Below are 15,396 nucleotides of genomic sequence, written 5' to 3' on the forward strand. Positions count from 1 at the left end.
GGCAGAAGCAACCTAGGCCCACCTGAGGCCACACAGAAGTTATGGGCCTGACTGTGTCCTGCTGTGGGATAACAAGCCCCCTGCCTGGGCCTTGCCCCAGGGGACTGCACTAGTTTTGGGTGTCCCAGACAAATGCCACCCAGGTTTCTGGCAATCCTGGGGGGATGTGAGATACTATTTCGGGAGATCAGGGCTTCAGTGGTGAGACCCTGACCCTCCCCTGACATCTCAATCATACTATGGTCCCCGTTGTATAGATGAGAAAATGGAGGCTCACAGAGGAGTCACACTGGGGCTCAGGAGGACAGAGAGTCTCAAGGGTCTGGCTGGGAACCCCCTTCTGTCCCTGTGGCCCTGCAACCGGACACCTGGTGGGAATCAGACTCTCTGTCCCCAAGACAAAAATACCATCTGTAGCTGCTGTGGCTATACCTAATTATAGCTTGTCCCCAGGGGACAGAGGCCGCCAGGATCAGTCTAGTGGAGAGACTGGGGCTGGGTCCAAGGAGCCTTGACACCACCTCAGCCCCATGGGGGAGACTCTCAGTGTTCGCATATCCCCAAGGAGAGACTGAGGAGATGCAGTCCTTCTGAATTCACAAACATAAAATGGAAGGTTAAGGCTAAACACATGGGTACGAACTGAGCACTCCTTGCTCTCCCGGTGCTGACCCAAGGGCTGTGCATGTAAAAGTCATTTTATTTTCAGAGCAACTCTATAAAGTGGGGACTATTCTTCCCATTTTGTGGCTGGGGAAACCAAGGCACAGAGAGGTGTGCTCATTGCCTGAGGTCATTCAAGCCTAGGTTGGCAGCCTCCCCAGCCTCTCCCCATGGCTCCATCTCCTCTGCAGTCCCAGGTGCTACTCTGACATTAATGCTTTATCAATGGTTTTAATATTAATGTTTCATTAATAGATTCAACTTTAAATACTTTATAACCAGTTTTAACGGTAATGCATTATCAATAGCTTTTTGGATGGAGAAACTGAGCCACACAGCCAAGATTCAGCATTCACAACCTGGGCTGCCTGACCCTGGGAGATGACCCCAAGCTTCACCCAGGAAGGGGCAGAGGCCAAAGGAGGGGTTGACGTGACTTTGTCTCACCCTAACTTTGTCCCTGCATGCTATGTGACCTGAGGAGGTGCCCAGCAGCCTCTAATGTCCTTAACACTTCGGTGTCTCAATTTCCCCTATTTGAGCCTCTTCCCTGGGCAAGCACTTGTCTCCTCTGCCACCAGGTGGCCCCCGTGAGACAGGAGGTGGGTGCTGTTACACCCGTTTTATGGACAAGTATACCATAAGTCTGAAGCTTTGCACATTCTGTTCCTTCTGCTTGGCATACCCTTCCCTGCACTCCTCCCGGCTGACTTCTCTTTACCCTTCAGGCTAAGCTTAGATGTCACTTCTTCCGAGCAGTCCTTCCTCACCCCCTACCTCCAAAAGCTGGGTCAGAAGCCTCCTCTGGGCCCCACGGCACCCGGATCTCTCTCCATCACAGCACAGATCACTCTGTGTTGTCTCTAGCTGGTATGAGTCTGTCTGGAGAGGAGAGATGACTTGCCCAAGTCCGCCTGAAGAATCTAGTTATCTTTTTTTGCTTTTCTAAAAAAAAAAAAAAAAGTTTTGGCCACACTCCAGGACATGTGAGATCTTAGTTTCCTGACCACGTATCAAACCCACACCCCCTGCATCGGAAGCGCAGAGTCTTAACCACTGGACAACCAGGAAAGTCTCCCTTTGAAGAATCTAGATAGAGGAGGGTGGAGGCTGAGTCACAAGTGCAGATGGTCACATGGGTCAGATCTCACCCTCCTCTGCTCCAGATCCTCCTGTGGCTCCCCATTGCCCTCACTTCTGAATCCATACCTCCCTGGAGGCCTGTGTGGCCTCACTCCTGCCGGCCTCCCCAGCACACTCCTCTTGGCTCACTCCGCTTCGCTTCTGTTTCATCATTCCCTCCCCACTTGCTGTTTTTCAAAGCATCCAGGCTCATTCCTATCCCATGCCCTTGCCTGAAGGCTCTTCCCCTGCTAACTTTTTTTAAAAAATTTATTTGGCTGCACTGGGTCCTTAGTTGCGGTTCACGGGCTCCTTAGTTGTGGCATGCGAACTCTGAGTTGTGGCATGCATGTGGGATCTAGTTCCCTGACCAGGGATCGAACCCAGGCTCCCTGCACTGGGAGTGCGGAGTCTTAACCACTGCGCCACCAGGGAAGTCCCCCCTGCTAACTTTTTTGTCTTTCAGGTCACAGTTGAAGCATCACCCCCTGCAGGAAGCCCTCCGTGACCAGCCAAGTAAAATAAATATTCTCAGAGCACCCTCCTCTCATGGGTACAATTTCACATTTACTGTCCTGTTTATTTGATCTGTGTCTGCCTCACCTGCCAGCCCCTTGAGGGCAGGACCAGGTCTGCCTTGCTCCCAGTTGTGCCCTCAGTGCCCAGCACTCAGTAGGTGCTCAGTAAGTGTTTGTGAGATGAATAAGAGCCTCCCCTCCCACCCTCCAGCCACACTGATCTGTGTTCATGTCCTCATATATCTGATCCTCTTGAGTCTGACGCTTTGCACATTCTGTTCCTTCTGCTTGGCATACCCTTCCCTGCACTCCTCCCGGCTGACTTCTCTTTACCCTTCAGGCTAAGCTTAAATGTCTTCTTCTTCCGAGCAGTCCTTCCTCACCCCCAACCTCCAAAAGCTGGGTCAGAAGCCTCCTCTGGGCCCCACGGCACCCTGATCTCTCTCCATCACAGCACAGATCACTCTGTGTTGTCTCCAGCTGGTATGAGTCTGTCTCTACCTTTAGCCTATGAGCACCTGCTTGCCCTTGGGCTGTGGCCCCAGTACAGGGCCTGGCACATGGTAGCTGCTAAATAAATGCTTGCTGAACAAGATGCTCAGACCCTCCCAGACCCATGCGATCCACCTGGGGTACTGGGGAGGAGGGCCACAGCTGAGGACCGTGCTCTGGCACAGACCGTTCATGATAAAATGCAGAAATTATGGGTTTGTGTTTGCATCTCACTGATGACACAGGCTCAGGGAAGCACCACCGCTTGCTTGGCAGAGCACAGAACATTGGCCTTGAACCTAGCTTCCCGGAAGGCTGAGCCTCTCCCACCACATCAGCACGTATATGCATGGGCAGGACACACACACACACACACACTCACAGGAACACAACCCACCACTCCTGCCTTCCAGAGCCACGTGGTTCTCCCCCGAGATGGGCCCAAACCTAGTCTCTGTTTGTTCTTTCTTGAAGATGGAAAGTCATGAGTCACCGGGAGAGAGGGGAGGAGAAGCTGAGGGGTGGAGGGTGGAGGCAAGGGGCCTGCTGGGTCAGCTAGGAAAGCTCCAACCCTTCTGGGCTGTGGGGACCTTCTGCCCCAGACACCAGCCAGGGCTGCCGGAGGGCCAGGCTGGGGTGTTAGGCCAGGCTTGTTGATCAAGAAGTCTGTGGCCCGGGGAGGTCCAGGGACCAAGACAAGAGAAAAGTCCAGAGAGGAAAGCGACTCACCCAAGGTCACTCAGCCTGGCCTCAAACCCAGGGCTCTAGATCTGGCCTGATTTAGCTCCCCCTCCCATCCAAGGAGGGCCTGGGACTCCTGGATCCTGCTCTTTGGTGGCACTGAGGCCCCTCTGACCCCACTAAGGCCCCTGTTTTTCTGTGTTTCTATGTCTGTCTTTGTCTTATTCTGCCCCCCCCCTCAGTTTGTATGAAAAGGGAGCAGCCCCTCCCCCACCTCTACTCCCCTCTTCTCCACCTCATTCTTGTGTGGAAGAAACATCCTGTGCTCAGTCTTCCCAAGAGGCTTCCCTCTGACAGCAGGGGACACGTGAGTGTGTGCGTGTGTGTGTGTGGACACGCCACAGAGGAGGCTCCTCCCCCAGCACAGCAGACAGCCTGCCCTGGCCCTCTCATATACCCAACCCAAGCTCCCCTGAAATGCTTGCAGCGGCCACAAACCCACAAACACCCGAGGACACTCCAGGGTCTGGAGGGCCCTTGGACACCGAACTGGATCAGAGCGAGGACAGTCTCGCCCAGCCACACACACGGGCACCACAAGGGGAAACACCCAAGCACGTAGGTAACTGGTATACACACACCTGAACACATCCCCATCACCCACAGAGACACAGCCAGCTGTGGACACTCACACAACAGATAGGAGCACACACAGGGTCACAACTGCTCAGACTCACACGCATTCGGATGCAACGGCACTTGGGCACACCAGGTCACACAGACCCGTAAGCAATCATGGCACTGCCACCCCCCAGCTCCACCCTCCTGTAAAGCGCCAGCCTCAGCCAAGAGGCAGAGACCCCCGCCCCTGGAAAAGCAAAGACCCTCCCCTACTCCCGCCAGGCCCTGCGCGCCCCTCCCCCACTCCGCGGGAGGGGGCTGCCCCCGCCCACCTACCGCCTGTGGAAGGAGGAGGGCCAGGCGCGCAGCGACTTCTCGAGCGTCGGCCGCGGGCTCAGGTCCCGCTCCCTGCGGCCCACAGACTTGTCCGGGTCTGAGTGGAAGCGCCGCTGGATGAGGATGGGGTGCCGGGGCTGCCGCCACAGGTGCTTCGGAGCCCTGGCTATGCCTTGGCGGCTGCGAGTGCGGTTCAGCTCGCGGGATGCCTCTACCCCTTCTTGGACCCCTGGGGTCTCCATGCGACCGAGCGGGGGAGCAGGCTGAGAGCAGGGAGCGGGAGCGGTCCCCGGGAGCGAAGTGTCTGAGCCCGGGTCCGGCCAGAGCCGGGGGTGGAGAAGACAGAGAGGAGCTGTCCGCGCCGGAGGTGCTGAGGCGGGAGAAGGTAGACACAGGGCCTCAAGGTGGGGCTGACACCGAGGAGCTGTCCTTGTTGAGAGGGTGCTGAAGGATAGATAGCAGGGGAAGAACTTGGGGGTGAGGGTTGAAGACAGGATCTGGGTAGATCCCCGGCGCCAAGAATGGCCTGAAGTCCCCTCTGGTGCTGAAAGAAATAGGATCAAGACATGGACTTGGAGTGAAGACAGAAATTGTCCTCCCTGTTGCTGCTGAATGGAGAGCGGGAAAACAGGGGCTCTGGAGACCCCCAACACCAAGGCACTGCCCCGACTCCTGATGCCGAAAGGAAAGAAGGCAGTAGATTCAGGAGCTCCGGGTGGCTGAGACAGAGAGGAGCTGTCCGCAACCTGTCGGTTCTGAAAAGCAGGGCAGGAAGACAGACAGCGGTTCAGGAGAACCTTCAGACCAGGGTGCCGACTGCCCAGGAGGTGCTGAAAGCAGTGGTGGGTCCTCAACCCCCCCCCCCATGACTGTAGCAAAGACAAGTCTGGAAGCAGAGTCAAGGGCTCGGGTCTTCAGTGGTAGGCACAGATGGCAGCCTCTGCTGAGGAAGGTAGGCTTAGTGGTTCAGCCCCAGATGGGGTCTCTCTGGGACCTTAAAACGCCCATACATGCAGGGCAGGAATCCGGGACGTAAAGAGAGATGGGGGAGGGCTGTGGCAGGGCTCTCCAATACCTGGGATGGGCACACAGAAGCTGCCTCTGGTTGGGATTGCCAACAGTGGGGGTGGGTAGAGAGGGGCAGTCTTTTATAGCCACACTGACACCCAGATCCTCAGCAGAAATGGCAGGATCTCATTCGTCCTGTGACACCCTGGGCCCCACCTCCCAGTCACAATTCCTGCCCTCAAATCCCAGGCCTGCCCCTCCCTTCCACAGTTCTAGAAACTCAAGGCCCTGCCCACAAGGCATTCTAATCTCAGGGGTAATTTCCTGGGAAGTGGCAAAGGGAAGGCGAGAATATTTTCGATCATGGTTAACGGAAATAGACATGGACAAGAGCAGGGCTGAGAAGGTGGGTGTGGCTGGGGAAGGGAAGCATTTGCAGCCATTTGGGAGCAGAGAGCTCACAAGGACATCTCAAGGATATTTCCCATGAAGACTGTCTACCCTCTACCCCAGTTATGTCCCCAAGTTGGAGTAATGGAAAATGCTTGGGCCAGGGATTCAAGCAGACTGAGCTCCAGCCCCAGTACTACCACATTTTGCTGGGTGATGCGAAACAAACTGCTTCTCTCTGTCCATTACATATGGCTCAGCCCCCTACCCTCCAAAGCTGACAGTGGGAGACAGCTTGGTCCGGTGGTGGGAGATGTGGGCTCTGTCACTGGCTGGCTGTCACTTTCCCTCCACAACCCTGTTTTCTATTCCAGAAAATGGGGATAATGATGGTGTTCCCACCTCTTGGCGTTGTTGCAAGGATGAAAAGAAATGTCACATGTGAAGGGTCAATGACCAGGAGCTGCCCATACCAGTCCCCGCTCTCTCTCACCCCGTGCTGGTGTCCACCAATGCCTGATGTGTCTACTTCAAAAATAACCTACTTCTCTCTAGCCCATGGCTCCTGTCCTGGTCCAAGCACCACTTTCTCCTGCCCAGAACTGCCCAGGCCTCTTCGTTGGGCTCCAGCTATTTCCACTCCTGTTCCTGACACTTCTTCCTACAGCAGTCACAGGGAAGTTTTTTAAATGCCAATCTCACTCCCCTGAAAACCCACCCACGTCTCCCCATTACACCCCACGAAGTCTTGTGTGGTCAAGCCCCTGCCCACCTCCCCAGGCTCCCCTCCTACCCTCCAGCCACAGTGCACCCGATCTTCTTGAGTCCAAGACTTTGCACATTCTGTTTCTTCTAATTGGCACACACTTCCCTGTGCTCCTCCTGGCTGACTTCTCTTCGTCCTTTAGGCTGAGCCTAGATGTCACTTCTTCCAACCAGTCCTTCCCCCACCCCTCCACCCACCCCCCGCGCTGGGTCAGAAGCCTCCTCTGGGTTTCCATATTGCCCTGATCTCTCCAGCTAGTATGAGTCTATCTCCACCATCTCCCTGTGAACACCTACTTGCCCACGGCTGTGTTCCCAGTACAGAGCCTGGCTCACAGTAGGTGCTTAATAAATGCTTGCTGAACAAATTAAAGAAAGGTTCAGCTAGACAGAGTACTCTCCCTCTCCTGGGACAGGGCCTCTTGACCCCCCACATGCCTCCTCACCTGCCTGCGGCCAGGCTGTGGCTTTGCTCATTCCGTCCAGCCTCGATGTTGAACACCACACAGGCACTGGGCTCCACATCTCCAGTGGTCCCGAGACGGCTCGACAGTGGTGGCAGCAATGGGGTCCCTGAGAAGCACCTCTGGATGACACCACTGCCAAGGGGGTTCATGGGGGCCAAGTCAGAATCCGCCGACTCCCAGACTGACTGGGGAGAGAGTGACAAGATATGAGCCAGTTCCCAGGCATGGGGCCTCTCTGGGACCCTGGGGACCATGAGACTCTGAGACGCCCTCACCCAGATTCCTGGACTGACCCGGAGAGTTGTGTGTATCTCAGTCCTACTTATTCCCGGAGTGAATTTCCTTCTCTGAGCCGCAGTTTCCTCATCTATGAAATGGGGATGTGGATCTCAACTTTGCAGGATGTGAATAGCGCCTGGCCCACAGTAGGCTTTGCAAAAGTACTTATTTATCAATCAATTAATATTCATTGTTTATAACATTATATAATATATTGCTGTTTATTATAATATGCACTATAATTGCATTCTAGCATAGTATATTATTTATTAAAATATAAAAATAAGATATGCAATAAGTAAACAAGTGAATAATGGCAGTAGCAATAGGTAATCTTTCTTGTACACTCACTCCACATAGGTGGTGTTCTAAGGATCCCTCATGGGTTAGCTCACAAGAACACAGTGAGGCCATTTTATACAATTATCCTCATTGTACAAACAAGAAAAACCGAGGCTCAGAAGTTAAGTAACTTGCTCAGGGTTGCAGTTGGTAAGTAAATGGTGGAGATGGGATTCTGAATTCTGAGCTTTGGTGACTCATTTCTTGAAGGAAGGACTTAACAGGAAAAATTAAATGAGATAGTGTTTGCAAGCATGTGCTGGGTAAACGCTTGGGACATTTAAAAATCAAACAGAATCGGGATGAGTTGATGAGTCGGGAGTGTGCGCTCTCCAGCCCAACAGATCTGGATTCAATCCATGCCATGTGGTCTAGACCAAGAATGCCTCAGTTTCCCCATCTGTGAACCAGTGATGAAATCCAAACAGATTCCTTGGGATTGTGGATAAGAAAAGGATTCGGCCGGCATGCGCCAGTCGTAGGCTGGGAGCTGTCCGCAGTGCTGACCCCAGGAAGTGGCACCAAAACTGGAACCCACAGCCATGGGGGTAGGAATGGGAGTCAAAGGAACAAACATGGGAGAGGCAGAGCTCAGAGCCAGCCTCTCCTGCTCTGCCCCTGCACCGCACAAGTGAGTCTGTCTCCACCATCAGACTCAATATTCAGATGGGGAAACTGAGGCCCAAGACCACAAGGCTAATCAGGGAAGAGCCAGGGTAGGGGGGTGGGGAAGAGGATGAGAGAAGGGGACAGCAGTTGAACCTCTACTATGTTTATTGCCTTCCTTATGAGGTGGCTCTTCTTATTCCCATATCACAGAGGTGGATGTTAAAGCTCAGAGAGGAGATGACTTACTGAGGGTCACACAGCTGGGGGCGGCTCATGTTCCCCCTCTCCCTTCAAATCTTTGCACGAATCTGCTCCTCCTGGGACCTAGGATACCTGACTGTTCCCTGACACACACACACCATTCGAGCACTACCGTCACCACCCTCTCCCAAGGGCGCCTGAATTCTAACGCGAAAATCGAAGTGTTCCATCCTAGGCCTCCCCAGGGAGGATTCCTGGCAGCCGGGAGGATGCGCAGGGAAAGCTGAGGGTGGGGTATATGGAGACAGTGGGCCCCTCCCAGAACAGGAGGCTCACTGAGATGTCAGCTGTCTGTTTTCTTCTTGAGGAAACTGAGTTCCAGATGGGAAAACCACTTGCCCACATGTATATTCATTCATTTATTCATTCAGTACAAAAAGATAATTCGTATGGTGCTAGAAAGAAAATTAAACTATGTTAGGGCCTGGAGAGTGATTGGGGGAGGGGCCCGTAATATTGCTCAGGTGTAGTTAGGGGCCCTTCTGAGGAGACGACTTTGAGCTGAGACTGGAAAGAGGAGAAGGAGCTGGCCAGGAGAGAACTAGGAAAAAGCATACCTGGCAGAGGGAACAGAATGTGCAAAGGCCCCGAAGTGGGAACAAGCTGGTGTGGTTTGATGAGCAGCGAGCGGATGCCGGAGTGGAGTGCGGGGAGGTGGGTTGGTGGGGAATTGATGTGGGGCCTCAGGGGTGGTTCTGGGAGTGGATTGAGAGCTTTCAAGAGATGCCACTTGTGGGACTTCCCTGGTGGCGCAGTGGTTAAGAATCCGCCTGTCAATGCAGGGGACACGGGTTCGAGCACTGGTCCCGGAAGATCCCACATGCCGCGGAGCGACTAAGCCCACGCGCCACATTAGCCTGCACTCTAGAGCCTGAGAGCCACTACTACTGAGCCCATGTGCCACAACTACTGAAGCCCACGCGCCTAGAGCCCGTGCTCAACAAGAGAACAAGAGAAGCCACCGCAGTGAGAAGCCCGCGCATCATAACGAAGAGTAGCCCCCAGTCACCGCAACTAGAGACAGCCCGCACGCAGCAACGAAGACCCAATGCAACCAAAAACAAGTAAGTAAATAAACACCGATGAGTTTTGTTTTGGTTTTTTTTTATATAAATTTATTTTTTGGCTGTGTTGGGTCTTCATTGCTGCACGTGGGCTTTCTCTAGTTGCAGCGAGCTGGGGCTACTGTTCTTTTTTTTGCGATACGCGGGCCTCTCACTGTTGTGGCCTCTCCCGTTGCGGAGCACAGGCTCCGGACGCGCAGGCTCAGCGGCTATGGCTCACGTACCCAGCCGCTCCGCGGCATGTGGGATCTTCCCGGACCGGGGCACGAACCTGTGTCCCCTGCATCGGCAGGCAGACTCTCAACCACTGTGCCACCAGGGAAGCCCTGGGGGTACTCTTCATTGCGGTGAGTGGGCTTCCCATTGCGGTGGCTTCTCTTACTGCAGAGCAGGGGCTCTAGGCGCGTGGGCTTCAGTAGTTGTGGCACATGGGCTCGGTAGTTGTGGCTTGCAGGCTCTAGAGCGCAGGCTCAGTAGTTGTTGCGCACGGGCTTAGTTGCTCCGCGGCATGTGGGATCTTCCCAGACCAGGGCTCGAACCCGTGTGCCCTGCATTGGCAGGCGGATTCTTTTTTTAAATTTATTTATTTATTTTTGCTGTGTTGGGTCTTCGTTTCTGTGCGTGGGCTTTCTCTGGTTGCGGTGAGCGGGGGCCACTCTTCATCGCGGTGCGCGGGCCTCTCACTGTCGCGAACTTCTCTTGTTGCGGAGCACAGGCTCCAGACGCGCAGGCTCAGTAGCCGTGGTGCACGGGCTTAGTTGCTCCGCGGCATGTGGGATCTTCCCAGACCAGGGCTCGAACCCGCGTCCCCTGCATTGGCAGGCAGATTCTCAACCACTGCACCACCAGGGAAGCCCGGCAGGCGGATTCTTAACCACTGAGCCACCAGTGGTTTAAAAAAAAAAAAAAGGGCTTCCCTGGTGGCGCAGTGGTTGGGAGTCCGCTTGCCGATGCAGGGGACATGGATTCGTGCCCCGGTCTGGGAGGATCCCACGTGCCGCGGAGCGGCTGGGCGTGTGAGCCATGGCCGCTGAGCCTGCCCCTCCGGAGCCTGTGCTCCACAACGGGAGAGGCCAGAACGGTGAGAGGCCCGTGTACCGCAAATAATAATAATAATAATAAAATTAAATTAAAAAAAAAAGAGATTCCACTTGCTTTATGATTTTAAGAAGCCTCCTGTGTCTGCATCAGGGACCATTGGGGGAGGATAGAGGCTGGGGCAGCATCTGGGAGGGACATGGGCCAAGGTGGGGCCCATGAGTGGATGCGGGACATGTTTTGGTGGCTGAGAGATGGGCCATGGCCATAGGGTGTTCAAAAGGATTCAAGGGTAACCCGTGATTATGATGGGTGACTTGTCACACAGTTCTCTGGATGGGTGGGGCCCCCATGGCCTAGATGGGGAAGATTTGGGAGGAAGCACCACGATCTGGTGAATTCAGGTTCCACGTGGCCCCCAGGGGGAGCCAGAGGAGGCAGCTTGTTGTTTGGGTCTGGGCTTGTGGGGGGCCTGGCTGGTTTTGGGGTGAAACAGACAAGACAGGTCCTGAGGGGAGCAGTCGACAGCAGCTGCAGGGGCTTGGGTGGTGGATTCTTCAGCAAGCCCCGACTCCCAGGATCTAGCCCAGCTGCTCCCCTCCGGGGTAGTGTAAGGTAAGGATGGGGGCTCTCAGAGCTGCAGGTGGGGAGCAGAGGGTTCTCCGGACCTCTCAGCTGCAGCGTTCATCAACCTGCCACTCCAGACTAATTGCTTCCCTCCCTGAGAGTCTGGCGGGATGGGTGGGCAAGGCATTGCGGGGAGGCTGAGAAGCTGTCTTTTGATTTGTCCATCTCTCCTGTCTCTGAGATCCTGATATGAGCTAGCTCTGGCTGCGACCCCAACTCCTGCCTCTAAGACAAACCCTAAATCTGTCCCTTGACTGATCCTAACCCTCCCGTGGCCTCCAGCACCCCTAGATCACAATCCACACCCCTCACCGCAGCCCCCAAGTCCCCACGTGCCCTAGTCCCTGCCCTCCATCTCCTCTCCCCTTCCTCTTCTCCCCTCACTCAACCTGCCTCAGCCTCACCAACCTTGTCGTAGCTGCTCCTTAAACCTGCCTCAGGGCCTTTGCACAGGCTGTGCCTTCTGTAGGAAATTCCTTTCCCCCAGCTCTCCCCATGGCTGGCTGCTTGTTTTCATCCATTCTTCAGCTCAAAAGTTACCTCCTCAGAGAAGCCCTCCCTACCCAGCCTAGGCAGCCTCACTCACATTCACCCACCTCCAGAGGTTATCCTTTTTCTTGGTTTAATTTCTTTCTGCCCAGCCTGTGAGCCTCCATGTTCCCAGGCCCAGCACAGTAGGCACTCCACGTGCAAGTGGAATGACGGATGCTGTAAACTGAGTGTTTGGAGGAGCATAATATGGTCCCCACTTTGCAGAGGAGGAAGGTGCGACTTGGAGAGGGAGCCAGCTGCCTGATCGCACACCACATTAAACAGGGGGGGCCAGGGATTGTCCTGGGCGGTTGGAACAGTTGGGGGCTCACCTCAATGGCAGGGGTTCAGAGCACAGACAAGGGTCCCAAAGACTCAGGTTCAAATCTTGCTCAACCATTCACCTTAAGGGAGAGGTAGCCTCTCTGGGCCTCAGTTTCCTCATCTGTAAACTGGGACTACCCTTATCTTTCTCCTCCTCCCACAGACAGCTGGGGCGTGGCTAAATGAGTTAAAAAGCGTGTGGGACCTTGCCTGTTGCCGAGGCCCACCTCATCCTGACTTCTCTCCAGCCACAGAACGTTAGCCCCCACCTTTTTTTACACAAGCGTATAGAGTCCCAGAGAAGTTACCAGCCACTCAGGCATCAGCCTGGGATTCAGATCCAGCTCCTGCCCAGTTCCCCACTCACTACTACTGTCATTTTCTCCTGCCTCAGTTTCCCTGCCCCGAATGTCTGGCCTCACACCCTCCCCACCCTGGACTGAGGGCAGCCAGGCCTCCTTTCCTTGGGCAATCAAAAACCTTGCATCCATTCGCAAAGGGTCCCTAGTGCCCTCCCTCCCCCATGCCCCCCCCACCCAGGTCCCCTGCTCCCAAAAGCAATGGCTGCAGCCCGGGGCTGGATACTTGGATCGAGTCTTAGTGGCCTTTATGGGCCTCAGTTCCCCCATCTGTAAGTGGGTTTCCAGGCAGCTCTGGATGTTTCCAAGTCCTGGGACGCCCCCTCCCCCGTGGCCTGGACAAGGGTACCCCACTTCAGTGACAGCCCTCTCCCCACTGCTCACCTCGTTTAGCGGGAAGGAGAGTGCTGTTCTGCTGCGTCTCATGGACCTGGGGAGATGGACGTGAGACCTCTGGGCTCTGAGAGCCCCGCTATACTCCTGTGAGAGGCCCCCCCAGACAGGGAGCCCACCCCCATACCCTGCATCCGCTCTTGGAGCCCACAGATACTCAATCAAGGTAACCTGGGCCAGACCACAGGCACCAGTGTGGGGCAACCACCCGGCCCTCTGCAGGGGCTTCCGTCTAAGGGCAGTGGGCTCGGTGCCCAGACATACTCCCCAAGCCCCCTCCCAACTCCCTGCCCAAGTCAGCAGCTTTGGAGCCTCAGGAACCTCAGGAGGAAGTCCCCTGGCCCCATGGGAGATCCATTTAGCTCCCAGCCAAGCTCTGGAGGGTGCAGGGACCCCAGCCCACTACTTGAGAACCCCCCCAAACTCACACCAGCTCTGCGAGGCCTGGGTAGGCCTGACGCTCACTGCCACCACTGAGTCCTGCCTGAGTCCTGTGACCTCGCAGGCAGCGGGGGAGGGGAGGACTTAGCCTGCCCAAGCGGCGGTCCAGGGTCCCCGCCCAAGTGGAGCCCCTTAACTGTCTGAGCGCCAGGCCTGAGCAGGATACACCCACATACTACCCTCAGGACCCAGCCAGGAGGTGGGGGGCAGAGCGACTGGCAGGGTGTGAGGGTGTCACCAAGAAGGTGTGAGAGAGAGTGGCCAGGAGCGAGTGACCACGTGTGTTTGCGGGGGGTGGGGCGGGGGGGGTGGAGTGGGGGGGGGCGGGCCCAGAGTGGGCAGGGGTTAAGTTGAATTGTTCTAGTGTTTGCTTATGAGAGAGGGAGGGAGCCAGAGAGAGAAGAGGAGAGACGGGGAGAGAGATGGAGAGAGACAGAAAGATGGAGACAGAGACAGAGACAGAGAAGCAGAGAGACAGAGAGGCAGAGAGAGATGCAGTTTTGAGGTCAGAAGAGGAGGATTTTACCAGCTTGGGGTCTGGGACATGGGCTTCACAGCCAGAGCCCATGAGGTATGTCTTCGGGAGTTTGAAGATGGCCTTCAGGAGGTCCCTGGAGGCTCCGGGAAAGTTGCCCACCGTGCTCTGCTGCCCAGGCAGATTGATGACCCTCTCTGGTCCTCTGGTCAACACTCTCTACAGACAGTGGGGGCTGGAGCTGCAGCAGGAACCTGGGGCCCCCAGGAGGGGTTGTGGTGTGAGGAGGACTGTGGCCAGAGGAAAAGGGTTCATGTGACATTGCCACTTCCCAAGCTGCCATGAGTTAATGTTTCACCAGACCTGCTGCCTGCCTGGGAGGCCCTGCTGTCCCCTCTGCCCCCAAGAATCATCAGCGCATGACCCTCCCCTGGACGGGCTTCACCTCGATGTGCTGGGTAACTTTGACCCCCAGCCTCTCTGACCACCCATCTCACTGTGGGTTAAACTCAGCCTTGAGGGGGCAGCTCCAGGCCTGAGTTATGGCCAAGGCACATGGTCGAGACCCAGCCTGCAGCCTCGGTGTCCCAATCTGCTAGAGAAGCCTGGCAAGTCCCTGGGGGTGGAGTGGGTAGAAGGAAGAACCCACAGACCCACCAGGGTCCCCAGTCCCAGGCCTGCCCCTCCCCAAACTCAGTTTTCCATCCTGTACAATGGGAGGGAAGAGAGTGGACGTCCATGCTCAGACCCTGGGAAACAGAACTGAAACAATGGGAGTCGAGGAGGGGAGGGCATTTTTGACTCCCTGTTCTCTGCATGCTTCTGGCCCTTTCCAGTGTCTAAGTGTTTGCACAGGCTGTCCCTGCCTCCTGGTTACCCCTGCTGATCTGCCCTCCTAAAGACTTGAAAGAAGACCGGTCGGATTCTGGAACTTGCTGGCTGGAGACTCCCCCATGGTGTTCTGGCTAAAACTCACACTTCTTCCCATAGCCCACCTGGTGCCCCACAGATCCCTCCCTCACCCAGCTCTGACCCTGCTCACCTCTTTGTTGTTTCCCAAACACCCTTAGTTTTTCCTATCACAGGGCCTTTGTACTTGCCATGCCTGCTTCCTGGGACACCTTCCCTGGTTTCCCCCAGGGTGGCTCCTTCACCCTTTCAGGTCTTGGCACAAATATCACCTTCCAGGGACTTCCCTGGGCAGTCCAGGGGTTAGGACTCTGTGTTCTCACTGCCGAAGGCCCAGGTTCAATCCCTGGTCAGGGAACTAAGATCCCACAAGCCACGTGGTGCACCTTCCAGAGAGACCTCCCTACCCTCTCTGCAAACCTGGACACATGGGACCCTGGGATCCAGCCACAACCCCAATCTGTGACTTTCTGGCCCTCAGCTATCTGAAATTATGTCACTTGATCCCCTGGCTGTCGTCAGTCTTTCCCCTTGAGACTGTTGGCTACGTAAGGGTGGAGAAATGGTCCCCACTGTGACCCCAGCACATAGTACGCACTCAAGAATGTTTGTCAAATGAATCCATGATTCAGGATGCCTCAGAGGAACAGCAGGGGCTTTATTCCGACAAGCCTTGCCCCT

Source organism: Phocoena phocoena, chromosome 3 (assembly GCF_963924675.1).
Source record: "Phocoena phocoena chromosome 3, mPhoPho1.1, whole genome shotgun sequence".
Lineage (NCBI taxonomy): Eukaryota > Metazoa > Chordata > Mammalia > Artiodactyla > Phocoenidae > Phocoena > Phocoena phocoena.